General features: G+C 43.4%; 1 protein-coding gene across 4 annotated transcripts in view; it reads right to left on the bottom strand.

The window, feature by feature from the left end:
- The window catches only part of LOC144508639 (casein kinase II subunit alpha), a 71,858-nt gene extending 57,073 nt beyond the window's left edge, over window positions 1–14,785 (bottom strand). For 2 of the 4 annotated variants that reach the window (XM_078236858.1, XM_078236860.1), the window contains exon 1: window positions 14,429–14,785. The gene's annotated coding sequence lies outside the window, so the exon portion shown is untranslated. The remainder of the gene's footprint in view (window positions 1–14,428) is intronic. The other 2 variants (XM_078236859.1, XM_078236861.1) reach the window with 1 other exon arrangement.
- Between the last annotated feature and the right edge of the window lie 699 nt (window positions 14,786–15,484).

The raw sequence follows: 15,484 nt of genomic DNA, 5'->3' as shown, positions 1-15,484 counted from the left end.
CTTGCATTCTATAGGACAAATGCAAGAAAGCCAAATTTCAAACAATTTATACTGCTGCATAAATCCCTCTTAAATTTCATGGCAGGTTTGGTGTCACTCAACCAATACTCTGGACTGAGGTCAGCAGCACAAAGATGCTCGCATACAGTGTATCCTATAACCGAGTTTCTTATCCAATATTAGTGGACATACTCTGCAGCTAATTCTTTTTACCAGTACGATTCAATGCTAGAATATTCATGATCAGGTAGACTATAATTAGGATGCGATCACAACTGGCATTCGTGTGATTTAGAATTATGTATATTCTATTTTCTAAAGTGGTTTGTGCTTCCACTAATCTATTGGTAGGAACAAAAATGTCATGAGGATAGTAATAAAAATGTCATGTACAATTTCAAATGTTAACACCTAGAATACATCTTCACATTGCAATGCCCAATCTACCAATTTGCCAACGTCCAAAACATGCACCACCCAAGCTAGCCACAACATCCATAACGTTCAAACCGGTCCAAATTTGTCAAGATTTAAAATGCGTTAAATCAAGATGCAAGTTGAGAAATAGCTGATTTGTTATTTGGCAATCACAGGTGGTGCAACTTTGAGTTGCATTATGTGAGCAACTCTCCTTGTGAAGTTCACTACCCACTTCTGCTCTCACTTTTTCCCCCCTCCCTTGCACAACCACAACAGGATGCGCTCGTCTTCACCTTTAATCAGCCTCCATATTGAATGGGTCACCCTGCACTAAACTCTACAATAATGCCATCACAAAACACACCTTCCCCTCCCTTTCAGCCTTCTGAAGCGACCACACTCTCCATGACACCCTGGTCCACTCTTCAATCACCCCAGCAATCCTCTTCTTCCCGTGGCACCTTTTCATGCAAAAGCAAGAGAAGTAACACTCGGCCTTTTACCTCATCCCTTCTCACCGTCCAAGGCTTCAAACATTCCTTGGGTGAAGCAGCATTCGTACTTGCACTTCTTTCAATTTAGTATAACATCCTTGCTGATCAGAATGCACTCTGACTGCTTTACACAGCAAAGAACAGACACAAGATTGGGTGACCACTTTGCAGAACACTGCTGCTCAGTCTGCAAGCATTACTGAGCTTCCTGCCACCTGTCAGTTAAATTCTCACCTTGCTCTCACGCTGACCTCTCTGTCTTCAGCCTCCCGCAGTGTTCCCATGAAGCTCAAAGAACAATACCTCACCTTTCCATTAGGCACTTAACAGCTTTCTGGACTCAACACCAAGTTCAACAATCACCAATCATTACCTCTGCCCCCATTTTATTTCCTTTCCCTCACTTTGAGTTTATTTTTGCTTCCGGACAGCAGCGGCTATTCAGGATTCTGTCACTCACACCGCGTCGGCATCTTTTAATTTCTTTACTCAGTCCATCATAATTCTCTTTTGCAATGTCCCATGAACCCATTTAATCTCTTGTGCCTTCCACCCGATCAAAATCTTCCTTTTTGTCCCCCCGCGCCCTCCCCCCCCCCTCTCTACCCCTCCTCCTTTCAACCTGCTTAAATCTGTTTCATTTTTAAATTTTTCCAGTTCTGATGAAAGACCTCCATCCTGAAACAACTGTTTCTCTCCACAAATACTGAGTATTACCAGCCTTCAGATTTTATTTTAAATTACCGGCATATTTTGCTCTTGTTCTACGTGTGATGTGCTTTTCATATAGTGATGTCCTCTGATATGCTTCCGCCATGTAGCTTTGATAAATAGTCAAAGCATCTTATACAATTCCATACAAATTAAGATTTTGGTTATTAATATAGCCATGAAGCCCAGAGCTTTTACAATTCAGTCACATTATGGTGCACTTAATCAGTTTCAACATAAAAATTACATAATTTATCTCCCAATCTGTTCTGGATTCACAAGTCTCTGAACTCAAGCCAGATCATTTGATGCAATATAAAAATAGGAATTGTGCAACACTGTTAAACACAAGACAACCATATTTTGCAAATAAAGTTAAACAAATTTTCACAAGCTACTGCTAAGTACCACTGAAGTTAATATGAGTATAAAGATTTTAACAATAGCACTTTTAATCACATGCCTTGAAATTGAAATCCAAGCTGAAATACCTAAAATCAACTCCTAAAAGACAGAAATAAAAGCCTACAGCTGGTCTCAAGTAACGCTGTTTGCCACAACGGTATGGCACCATGCAGAGAATGGCCAGCCACTGTAAATGTCAAGATGGCAGCTTTTTTATTTAAGTAACCTTTCCACCTAATCTTGATGCCACAAAGCACCTTAAGTTAACACTGGCTGTTTATTCATAGGGAGTCATCTTGAAAATATTATTCTCCAATTCCATGATGTCTGTACCTAAAAAATATGGCAAGTGCCAAAGAATAAGCAGGAGAAAGAGAACACGGGTTAAAGAAAGACAACACATTAAAAAATGAAAATATTTCAAATACTGAACATTTGAAATAAAAGTAATAAATTATGAAAAACAGTGCATCTGTCAGCATCCAAAAATAAAATAATTTAATGTTCCAGTCCTGAAGAAGGACCCCTGCTACCAATATGTTCGTCTAATTCTTCCAGATGCTAAAACGTGCTGCATATTCCACCACATTCCAATTTTTACTTAATAACTTGTCGGTAAATGGAACTCATATATAATCAAAATTATGGTTTAGTCAAGTATAATCTCAGTAACAGTAGGACAGTTATAAAAACTACAATGATTGCTTAATGGTGCAGACAGAGAAATTAAGCACCGTGATAAAACTGAGCCATGCACTATGCTAGCGTATTCCACCATCTGGGTTTTCCGGTTTGCCCAGCCACCAGTTTTTCCATTGAATGCGTGGAAAAATCAACAGGTGGACAAGTACAGAAGGAGATACCTTGATTTTTATCTTAAAGCGCAGAGGAAGCTGATCCAAAAACCCGAAACTCTGGCAAACCTTTAAAAATTCAACTTGCTACAAAACCGAGATTCAAATTTAAATACCAACATAACTATGCTCTGATGTGCTCTCCCTCCCAAATCCCCAAGTTCAAGACCTTGGCACCCAGGGAGATCGAGTGGAAGCAGGTCTCAAATCAACCATGCCAAGAGTACCTGCAGCCCAGGCCATCAGTTTGTTCAAAACCACCAGTGCAGACCTTGCCCACCTACTCATCAGGGTAAAGGATGTCCTCACTTTAAAGGCGGGAGATGGAAAGAGAAGGCAAAAACCAGCCACTCTCTGACACAAATCCATCTTTACAGAATGGTACAATATCAAATTGGCAATCATAATTACTTCTCTACTTCTCAAGGACTGATTGTTCACAAAATTCAATCTCCCTGAACAGCTTCCCAATAAACGTGAAATCCTGAAAAAGTTAAACTACAAAGTAAACAGACTCTGGGTTAAAACACCAATGTCGTATTTACACCAATTTGAGGGGCAACTTAAATTTAGTGAACACAGACCTGGTTTTGCGTTAGGAAACTGCAGCAACTGCAGAAGATCAGCAGCCACAACGACAGTCACAATTATTACTAATTTCTTTTACCTAATTTTAAAGACTTGCATTTCAATAGCAGCTTTCACAATCTCAAAACACCCCACAGCGTTTTACAATCAATTAATTAATTTTGAAATAGTCACTGTTGTAATGCAGGGAAAACACAACTGCATATAGAATTGCATACAGAAAGGTCCTACAAACAGCAATAGATTCCATGACCAATCACGTCATTTAAGCAATGCTGGAGAAGGACAAATCAATACCGGCCACAACACCAGGAGATTTCCCCCCTTCTTCCAATAAGGCTATGGAATTGTTTTTATATCCACCTGAGAAAACAGACAGGTTTAGCATCTCATCTGAATGACATATCTCAGAATCTCAGACATCTCTGACACTTTAACCTGGTGTTGTTAAACTTCTTACTGCAATGAATTGCCAGTCTGGATTATGCGTTCAAGTTCCAGAAGTGGGGTTTGCACCAATGATCATTTGACTCAGAGACTAAGGCTAGCACTATCTTAAGGGTGGGACAGTGGCTAGCACTGCTGCCTCAGCGCCAGGGACCCGGGTTCAATTCCGACCTTGGGTGACCGTGTAGACTTTGCATTCTCCCCGTGTTTGCCTGGATTTCCTCCGGATGCTCCGGTTTCCTCCCACAAAGATGTGAAGGTTAGGTGGATTGGCCATGTTAACTTGACCCTTAGTGTCATGAGGATTAGCAGTGTAAATATGTGGGTTACGGGAATAGGGCCTGGGTGGGATTGTCGTCGATGCAGGCTCAATGGACTGAATGGCCTCTTTCTGTACTGTAGGGATCCTATTCTTCTATCTAATTTACATTCCATTCACCAGCACCACCAGCATATTTTGGAAGCTGAAACAACCAAATCTATTCAGACTTAGTTTCCGAAATTCCAAGATACCATATGTATCTGAAGGGATGGGGGGAAAAAAATATTTGTATTCTGAGATTCATTGCTAAGGAGCTTTAGCTTGCTTTGTAAATATTTAAATTTAAATGCAGTAATCGTGCTAACAAATGTCACTCTCACCTCTAAGCCCAGAAGGTTCAAGATTACTCCAGAACTCAAGTACATAAACCACAAAGGAGTGCTACGTTGTCAGAGGTGCTATGATTAAGGATGAGACATTGAACGAAAATGGGACAATTTGAAGAGCAGGAAATTTCTCTCAGCGTACTGGATAACATTTGTTTCTCAACGCAAACCACAAAAAGACACAGCAAGTTGATCATTTTTCTTGTGTGATGTTTATGGGACACTACAGTGTACAATCAGCCTGATGGACTTCACATTCCTTTTAGCAAAATTATACTCGGAATGTGGGTATCGTGAACAAGGGCATTAATTAGTACCCAACTCTAATGGCCCTTAATTAGCTTGTTAGATCATTTCAGAGGGCAGGTAAAAAAATCATCCACATTGCTTGGAGTCACATATAGGCCAAACAAAATAATGGCAGATTTCCTTCCCTCAGGGCAATCAGATGGGTTTTTACGGCAATCTGGCAGTTTTATGGCCACAAGTACTCACACCAGCTTTTAATTCCAGATTTAATTCATTAATTGAATTCAAATGCCCCAGCTGTCATGGTCAGATTTGAACTTGTGTCTCCAGATCATCAGTGCCTCTAGATTACTTTTCCAGTAACATAAATACGATGCTACTAGACCAATATAGCAGATTACAACATTTCAAAAGTAATCAATTAGCTGTGAAATACTCTCAGACATCTAATATTGTGGAAGAACTAGGAATTAGATAGGGCTTTTATTGATCTCTGAATGTCCCAAAAAACACCAAACAACCAATAAAGTAACTTTGAACTGTAATCACTATCGTAATGCAGGTAGTGCTCTAGGTTCTTTCAATGACATCTAATGGTCTGTCCTGCAACTGAATGGATCTCAAGTCTAACTGGAAGTGCAACTGTACACTGAAGATTTTTGCCTAGAATTCAAGGAAGTTTGAGCTCCCCAAATGCACTTAACATTAGTGGCAGAGGAGCAGAATCTTCAAAATTACTAGGGTACTCCCCTGGTTTTTGTTGACCAGAGGCCCTCAGGCTTGGGAGGAAAAATCATTTACCTTCCCACTCGGCTCTTAAAAGATTTACATCAAATTATTATGCTCTAGCTAGCAGTGATTGTCTGAAACTTCAGCCACAACCAGCTTTCAATCATGAACCAAGGCAGTGTACATTGACTGAGCTATATCATCCATCTGTAAAAGGAGTCTTGTATCTATTATGTGTGGTCATATTCCAGAAGTCATAGTTCACAGCATTTGAATAAATACAGCACATTTTTAATTTGAAGTGCAAATTAATTTTTCCTTGTTCTTTTACTTTAACAGACTTGTTATTTACACTGTTTATAATAGTATTAGATTAATTTTCACAACAAATAAAACAATTAAATTATGAACATGACTAGCCACCATTTCATACTGGTCTCTGCTGTCTGGGAGCTGATATTTGCAAGCTACTGTTATGTGCAACTTCCTTCCCAAAAAATAGTGACATTAAACCGTACTAAGGATTTACAGCAATTAGACTTTGCAGCCTTGAAAGCCGAAGCCAGTTTTAAAAGGTCTGATGGAAAGATGAACACACATCTGCATAAAACAGAAACCAAATGCAAGGGTGCACAATATTTGTTTAGTTGTGTCATTGCACTGACTGAGTTTATGGAAATAGTGATAATCAATTTTCAATGTACTTATGCTGGTAGATTGTGTCTTATTTCCAAGATGAATCACACACATTGCATTAACATTGAATCATTAGCATTATTAATCATGCAAGATTACTGGCTGATAATTCAAATATGGAGCAGTTACATGTAAATGAATTTAAAGTAGAAATCTGCCTCATTTCTGACCACTGAATGGCTCAATTCACTTGCACATTAGTTAATCCATAGATTACATATGGAGTCACAAAAATTGCAACAATTCAATTCAGGGTGTCACCCAAAATTCCCACTGTAATTACCAAATGTTGCTAAATGTCACCCTAAAACAGAAATCTTAAATTGTACTTAAAATGTGATTAACGGTTAAATCTGTCACCCACATAAACACCCCACAATATTATTAAAGGCCCAATTGCTGCTTTAAAATCAAAATTGCAACATATTCTTAAAGTTTTCCCAGAAAATTGAATAAATCAGTCCAAATATTAATGTTTTCAACGCTATAACACTTAATTTCCAATTAATGTATTCCCTTCCAAAAAAAAACTGTATTATTCAAAAGCTACATTCTTCAGCCTCACTGCAGTGTGCATGATAAAATCCTACGTCTTGCACCACCCAAATGAAATTCCAAAATATTAACCCTTGTTCCCAACCACACTGGAAATCTAATCAATAAATCAAGTTAATTCTGACTTATATTATCCTTTTTGCATACCAATCTGTGGGATTTCATCCTCTCCAGCTTGTTAAAATACAACACCACACTACAAAGGGTGCATTCAAATCTCTACGGCTCGACTGCAGGTTCTCATCATTGCAACACATTTTAAAAACATAATTTAAGAGATGTGGCATTAAGAGAGGTCAACATTGTGAAGCCACCTACTGAAAGTAGCACTGACAAACATTTCTATACATTAGCCAGAAAAACTATTGCTACCAAACCCAGATTGAATCACAGACTTGCCACAAGTCCACTGGTAGCAAGCCACTGCTAAGATTTGGCTTCTCAGACTTATGGAAAAATTACAAGTTCTCCAGAGTTTAAACCCCCAAATTGGAACTAAAACGTTTAAAGAAAGCTAACAAATGCAGAGAATGATACAGTACAGGAGACTGTCATTCAGCCAAAGTGCAGCATCTTTGAAAATATAATCTCTTTTAAAGAGCAGCCGAATTAGTCTGAATCTCCTTTCTGTTTCCCTATAGCCCTGCAAATTTTTACTTTCCAAGTATTTATCCAATTCACTTTTGAATATGCTTCCAAACATTCCAGATCATATATTGTATTAAAATCCTCGTACTGCCTCCGATTCTTTTGCAAAGTATGATGACTCTGTGTGCTCAGGTTACCAACCCCTCTGGAAACTGCTGCCCCTTATTTACTCTACGATTTTGAATATCTCTATCAAATCCCTTCCAACCTGTTCTGTTCCAAGGAGAACCAGTTTCTCGAGTCGCTTCATTCTACTGAAGTCTTTCATTCTTGGTAAAATTCTCATAATTCTCCTCCACATCATCACTTAAGGCTCGGACATCCTTCTTAAAATGCCCAGAATTGATCACAATCCAACTGAGGCTTAACCAGTGTTCTGTAAAAGTTTGCTTTGTAACAAAGCCCAGAATCCTTTTAAACATTGATTCTCAGTGTCCTTGCTACTTACAAAGACTTGTGTACGTACATCCACAGATCTTTTCCTACACCCCATTTAAAATTGTACCATGCAGTTTATTCTGCCTCTCTCCATTTTCCTATCAAAATTTCCCTACGACCACACTTTAAATTTCACTTGCCACATATTTATCAATTTCACCAGTCTAGCTAGCCTCTTTTGAAATTTGTCACTATCTTAAGATCGTAAGATATAGGATAAGAGCCTGTTTGGCTATTAAATACCATCACGGCTGAGCTTCTGCACTTTTCCCTCCCACTCTCCACATCCCCTGATTCTCCAAGACCCCAAAAATCTGTCTATCTCAGCCTTAAATATAATTCAACATGGAGCACTCACAAGCCTTTAGAGTAGAGAATTCCAAAGATTCCTCCTCATCTCAGTCTTAAATGATCATCCCTTTATCTGAGACTGTGGTCCATATTTAGATTCCCCAGTCAGGAGAAGCATCCTCTCAGCATCTACGCTGTCAAGCCCCTTCAGAATTTTGTATTTTCAATGGGATCACCTCTCATTCTTCTAAACTCCAGAAGTATAAGCCCAATTTACTCAACCTTGCGTCATAGGTCAACCCTCTTGTCCCAATGTGGTGAACCTTTGCTGTTCCACTTAAGTATGCCCTTCCTCGCTCACCGCTTTATCACATTTCAGAGCTTCATGTCATCTGCAAACTTTGAAATTATGCCCTGTACTCAAAGCAAAGTTATTAATGTACAGAGAGCCTACAGATTTCCAATGCTGGGACATCAGTGCATGCTTCTCTCCAGTCTGAAAATTAACCACTCACCATAAGTCAGCAGTGGTTCAGTTGGTCACACTCCCATGAGTCAGGAGGGTCCAGATTCAAGTCCCACTCCAGGGCTCAGTACAAAAAGCCAAGGCACTCCAGAGCAGTAGAGGGGCTGCTGAACAGTCAGAGTGCCATCATTCAGTTGAGAAGTTAAACTAAGGCACCATCTGTCCTTGCAGGTGGATGTAAAGAATCCCATTTTGGAGAAGATCGGGGAGTTATCGCTGGAATCCTGTCCAATATTTACCCTTCAATCGACATCACAAAACCAATTATCTGGCCATTATCATATTGCCATTTGTGGGAGCTTGCTGTGTGCAAATTGGCTGCTGCATTCCCTACTTTACAATAGTGACTACAATTCAAAAGTTACTTCATTCACTGTAAAGCACTTTGAAATATCTAGTGGCAGGTCAAGTTTGCTCTTTGTCCCAAATTCATATCTTGCTCTTTAATTTCATGAACTTCAAATCTGCTTACAAGTCATGTAAGCAGTACATGGTACTTTATCAAAGACCTTTCAAAGTTCATAAAAACAACACCAACTGATTACTCTCATGAACCCCCTACGTCACTTCAACTGACCAATTTGTCCAAAGGTTGGGGGTTAACTGCCAGCCCAGAATTCGGTTCAGGAAAGGCTCAAGCTTACCAGAGAATTAAACAGAAAATGCCAGAAATACAAAGTCCAACAGAATTTTAAAAACGGTTCGAAAGTTGATTTATTATTCACAAGTAAGGCTGACATTAACACTGCAATTAAGTTATCGTGAAATTCTCCTAGTTGCCACAGTCCGGCACCAGTTTGGGTCAATGCACCTAATCAGCACGTCTTTCAGAATGAGGGGAAATGGGAGCACCCGGAGGAAACCCACGCAGACAGTGACCCAAGCCAGGAATCGAACCCGGGTCCCTGGCGTTATGAAGCAGCAGCGCTAACCACTGTGCCGCCCCATGTTTCAGGTTAGAGATACTTGTATTTTCTCTTTTTAAATGCTGATGCGCCTGCTGTGTATTTTCAGCATTGAGTTTTCGTTTTACATTTTCAGAATTTATTTTCATATTTACTCGTCAGTGCCTCTATTCATCTGTGCATGAAGATAAACTCTATCTTTTAAATTGAGAAATTCATCTTTCAATTCAATATACAACAGAAAGCAATTTATCAATCTTCAATATGTATTGTGAGCAAGATATAGTGTCCAGCCCCTCCCCATGCCAATCATTTCTAGTGTGTTAGCTGTGACAATGACACCAGCAGTTCAGCTCCCCCTTTCCTCCCTACATCACAATCTGCTGCTGTGAATTTGAACTCAAATTTTACAGTGAAATAATTAGTATTAACATTAATGTGAACTATGCAACTTGCAGACACAAAGAACAAACATGCTCATCACTGTGCCTGACCTGGATAACGTAAAGGCAACAAGGCTAGCCAGAGGAGAGCTGCATTGAAATTTCTTTAGATACCACAGGAGCCATAAACATGATATGCTTACTTTAAAGAGAGCACCTTGAAACTCAAGTAAAGGGAAAATAAAAAATAAACAGAAAACTCCAAAATTGAAAAATAATTTGTGCCGGTCCTTTGCAAATCCATACATCATGCACCTGGTTTCCGTGACTAGGGTTTATGCCCCATCCGATTCCCACTACTTCTAAAAGATTCCTCACTATTTTTTCCAAAAATCCCTTAGACCCCTGAAAGGTTAAAGTTCATTGACTGCCCACATTACAAACTTACACATCACAGACCAATACATTTTAAAAAACTCATCCTTGACAGACTATTGCATTTTGACTTTTACCATTAATACAATTTCTGAGTATAGATATTTTCCTTAAATCTCAGCTTCAGATCACAAAATGCAAACAATTAATTTTTTCTCCTTTACTTTGCATCAACATGAAAGACCATAGCTTACTTTTCCTTCCCAATAAATGACAGCCTAAACGTTCAATCAGGTAAAAGCTTGAGCCTCAGGTGAATTATGAAGTATTGATGCATTGTAGATGCTGGTGTTGGTGGCAGGGTCAGACAACTGGGGTTACCTTGAAGGCTAATATATGGTTACCCCACAACACTTAGCACATCACCCTCAAGAAAAGACTAAATTCTCCAATCAGGAGAGTGGGAGGTCGTTGCAATTAAATGCCCCTTTGCCTCACCTCATCCTCAAGGAAACAGAAATACTATTATGGGGGACATATTACCGTAATCTCCCTAGATTTATCTGCAGGAGGTAGGACTATTACAATTACTTCTTGATCTTCATGCTCCTGCATCTCATAGGACCATGAGAATCACCTCACCCTGGGTACATGAAGGGTGATCCACAAATTCCCCCCTTCCCCAGGAGGAGATATGACAAATATCCCCTCACCCAGTTCATGAGCTATTAACATAACTATCCACCTCCCCAGTACACGGGGAGTTTTTGCAAATGCTCCCTTCACTGGTACATGGGGAGATGTCACAAATAGCCCCTCGCCTAGTACATGAGTTGTCCCCTAGCCCCTCTCCCAGTACATGAGGAGATATCGAAAATAGCACCTCACGGTACATAAGGAGTATCACAAATATCCCCTCCTGGATAAGAGGGGTCATCACAAATACCCCCTCCCCAGTAAGAGTCGTTGTCACAAATAATGCCTCATAACCCCTCCCCAAGATATGAGGGGTTTTCACAAATACCGCCTTCACTGGTACATGAGTTGTCGCAAACACCACCTCCCCAACACGAGGGGTATTCACAAACACCCCCCCCCCGGACACGTGAGGGGTTATCGCAAACACCCCTTCCCGGCAAGTGAGGGGTTATTGCAAACACCCCCTCTCCGGCATGTGAGGGGTTATCACGAACACTCCCTCCCAGTACGTGAGGGGTTATCACAAATACCCCCTCCCTAGCACGAGGGGTATTGCGAACACCCCCTCTCCGGCACGTGAGGGGTTATCACGAACACTCCCTCCCGGTACGTGAGGGGTTATCACGAACACTCCCTCCCTGGCACGTGAGGGGTTATCGCAAACACCCCCTCCCGGCACATATGGGGTTATCGCGAACACCCAGTCCCCGGCACCTGAGGGGTTATCACAAACACACCCTCCCCAACATGTGAGGGGTTATCGCAAATAACCCCTCGTGTACTCAGGAGAAGGTATCACAAACACCCCCTCCCCGGTACATGAGGGGTTAAAACAAATACCCCCTCCTCAATAAAAGGGATTATATTGAACCTTCTCCTCCACCCTGTGAGGGCAGTACATGCCCTCACCCTGTGGGGGCAGTACATGCCCCCACCCCTCCCCTGTGGGGGCAGTACATGCCCCCACCCCTCCCCGTGGGGGTAGTACATACCCCTTCCCCACCCTGTGGGGGTAGTACATACCCCTTCCCCTCCCCCACCCTGTGGGGGTAGTACATACCCCTTCCCCTCCCCCACCCTGTGGGGGTAGTACATACCCCTTCCCCTCCCCCACCCTGTGGGGGTAGTACATACCCCTTCCCCTCCCCCACCCTGTGGGGGTAGTACATACCCCTTCCCCTCCCCCACCCTGTGGGGGTAGTACATTCCCCTTCCCCTCCCCCACCCTGTGGGGGTAGTACATAGAACATAGAAAGCCACAGCACAAACAGGCCCTTCGGCCCACAAGTTGCGCCGATCACATCCCCACCCCTAGGCCTATCTATAGCCCTCAATCCCATTAAATCCCATGTACTCATCCAGAAGTCTCTTAAAAGACCCCAACGAGTTTGCCTCCACCACCACCGACGTCAGCCGATTCCACTCACCCACCACCCTCTGAGTGAAAAACTTACCCCTGACATCTCCTCTGTACCTACCCCCCAGCACCTTAAACCTGTGTCCTCTCGTAGCAACCATTTCAGCCCTTGGAAATAGCCTCTGAGAGTCTACCCTATCCAGACCTCTCAACATCTTGTAAACCTCTATCAGGTCACCTCTCATCCTTCGTCTCTCCAGGGAGAAGAGACCAAGCTCCCTCAACCTATCCTCATAAGGCATGCCCCCCAATCCAGGCAACATCCTTGTAAATCTCCTCTGCACCCTTTCAATGGCTTCAACATCTTTCCTGTAATGAGGTGACCAGAACTGCGCGCAGTACTCCAAGTGGGGTCTAACCAGGGTCCTATAAAGCTGCAGCATTATCTCCCGACTCCTAAACTCAATCCCTCGATTAATGAAGGCTAGTACGCCGTACGCCTTCTTGACCGCATCCTCCACCTGCGAGGCCGATTTAAGAGTCCTATGGACCCGGACCCCAAGGTCCTTCTGATCCTCTACACTGCTAAGAATGGTACCCTTCATATTATACTGCTGCCTCATCCCATTGGATCTGCCAAAATGGATCACCACACACTTATCCGGGTTGAAGTCCATCTGCCACTTCTCCGCCCAGTCTTGCATTCTATCTATGTCTCACTGCAACTTCTGACATCCCTCCAAACTATCCACAACACCACCTACCTTGGTGTCGTCAGCAAACTTACCAACCCATCCCTCCACTTCCTCATCCAGGTCATTTATGAAAATGACAAACAGCAAGGGTCCCAGAACAGATCCCTGGGGCACTCCACTGGTCACTGACCTCCATGCAGAGAAAGACCCCTCCACAGCCACTCTCTGCCTTCTGCAGGCAAGCCAGTTCTGGATCCACAAGGCAACAGCCCCTTGGATCCCATGCCCTCTCACTTTCTCAAGAAGTCTTGCATGGGGGACCTTATCGAACGCCTTGCTGAAGTCCATATAGACCACATCCACCGCTCTTCCTTCGTCAATGTGTTTGGTCACATTTTCAAAGAACTCAACCAGGCTCGTAAGGCACGACCTGCCCTTGACAAAGCCGTGCTGACTACTTTTGATCATACTAAACTTCTCTAGATGATCATAAATCCTGTCTCTCAGGATCCTCTCCATCAACTTACCAACCACTGAGGTTAGACTCACTGGTCGGTAATTTCCCGGGCTGTCCCTGTTCCCTTTCTTGAATATAGGGACCACATCTGCAATCCTCCAATCCTCCGGAACCTCTCCCGTCTCCATCGACGATGCAAAGATCATCGCCAAAGGCTCCGCAATCTCCTCCCTCGCCTCCCACAGTAACCTGGGGTACATCCCATCCGGTCCCGGCGACTTACCAACCTTGATGCCATTCAATAGTTCCAACACATCCTCTTTCTTTATGTCCACCATACATACCCCTTCCCCTCCCACCCTGTGGGGGTAGTACATACCCCTTCCCCTCCCACCCTGTGGGGGTAGTACATGCCCCCACCCCTCCCCTACCCTGTGGGGGCAGTACATGCCCCCTCCCCTCCCCCACCCTGTGGGGGCAGTACATGCCCCCTCCCCTCCCCCTGTGGGGGCAGTACATGCCCCTCCCCCACCCTGTGGGGGCAGTACATGCCCCCTCCCCCACCCTGTGGGGCAGTACATGCCCCCTCCCCTCCCGTGGGGGCAGTACATGCCCCCTCCCCTCCCGTGGGGGCAGTACATGCCCCCTCCCCTCCCGTGGGGGCAGTACATGCTCCCTCCACTCCCCCACCCTGTGGGGCAGTACATGCCCCCTCCCCTCCCGTGGGGGCAGTACATGCTCCCTCCACTCCCCCACCCTGTGGGGGCAGTATATGCTCCCTCCCCTCCCCCACCTGGTGATAGATGCCCCCCTCTCCCCACCATCTCAGAACTACAACGCTATAGAGAGCCCGCTTACCTGGCCTGATTCCTGAGAGCGGGGGACTTGTTTGTTCTCTCTCTCTCTCTTCTGGGAGGAATTGTTTGCTTTCAGGGTGGGGGAAGTGGGGAGGGAGGGAGGAGAACGTGAGGGGCTTTTCTTTTTATAATTTTTTTTCCGCTCGTTAGTTTTGTTTCCTTCTCTCTCTCTTTTTTTTGGTTTCAGAAGTGTGTGTTTGTGTGTGTGAACCTTCTGTCCTCCCTGCAGTTCCGAGCCGCCGGCCGGCCGGACTCGGCGCTGGAAACACTCGGACTGCCGACAATATGGCGGCGCCGCGCTTCCCCCGCCAGCCCCGCGCCACAACGAGGCTGCGCCGGCCGCTCCGCGCCCAAATCCGTCCGGGCGAAACACGCACTCACTGTGCAGCTGGGGCGGGGGAACCATAAACCTGTTACACCGCCTGGCCATTGGGGCTGACATGGTTCTCTTGCCTACTGGCCATCATCTATGTGGCTTCACGTTCTTATACAAAACCTACCCTCAAAATCTTTAAACCTTTCTTTTCATGCACATTGCTCAATCCCCTCCCTGCCACCCTCAAATCAGTAAATTATTAAAACACTTTTCATACAATAAAAATGCTTTCTCAAATATTATACTTCTTTTTATACAATAATAATGCATTTTGAAATATTAATCCTCTCTTTCATTCTATACAGCAGAATGTATTCTCAAATATTTGCCTTCCCCTTCTTATACATAAAAATCCATCCTCAAACATTAAACCTTTACAATAAAATACCCTCTCAAATATTAAACCACTCTTCCACAGCAAAATGCACTTCCACATATTAACCTTCTCTTGCACTTTATACAATATCAAGGGTGGCACGGTGGTTAGCACTGCTGCCTCACAGCTCCAGGGACCTGGGTTCAATTCCTGGCTTGGGTCTCTGTCTGTGTGGAGTCTGCATGTTGTCTGTGTGGGTTTCCTCTGGGTGCTCCTGTTTCTCCTCCCAAAGATGTGTGGGTTAGGTGGATTAGCCATGCTAAATTGCCCCTTAGTGTCAGGGGGTCTGTAGGGTAAATGCATAG

The sequence above is a fragment of the Mustelus asterias genome, chromosome 20 (assembly GCF_964213995.1).
Source record: "Mustelus asterias chromosome 20, sMusAst1.hap1.1, whole genome shotgun sequence".
In the NCBI taxonomy this organism is placed as follows: Eukaryota; Metazoa; Chordata; class Chondrichthyes; order Carcharhiniformes; family Triakidae; genus Mustelus; species Mustelus asterias.
This window is presented reverse-complemented; position numbering and strand designations above follow the sequence as displayed.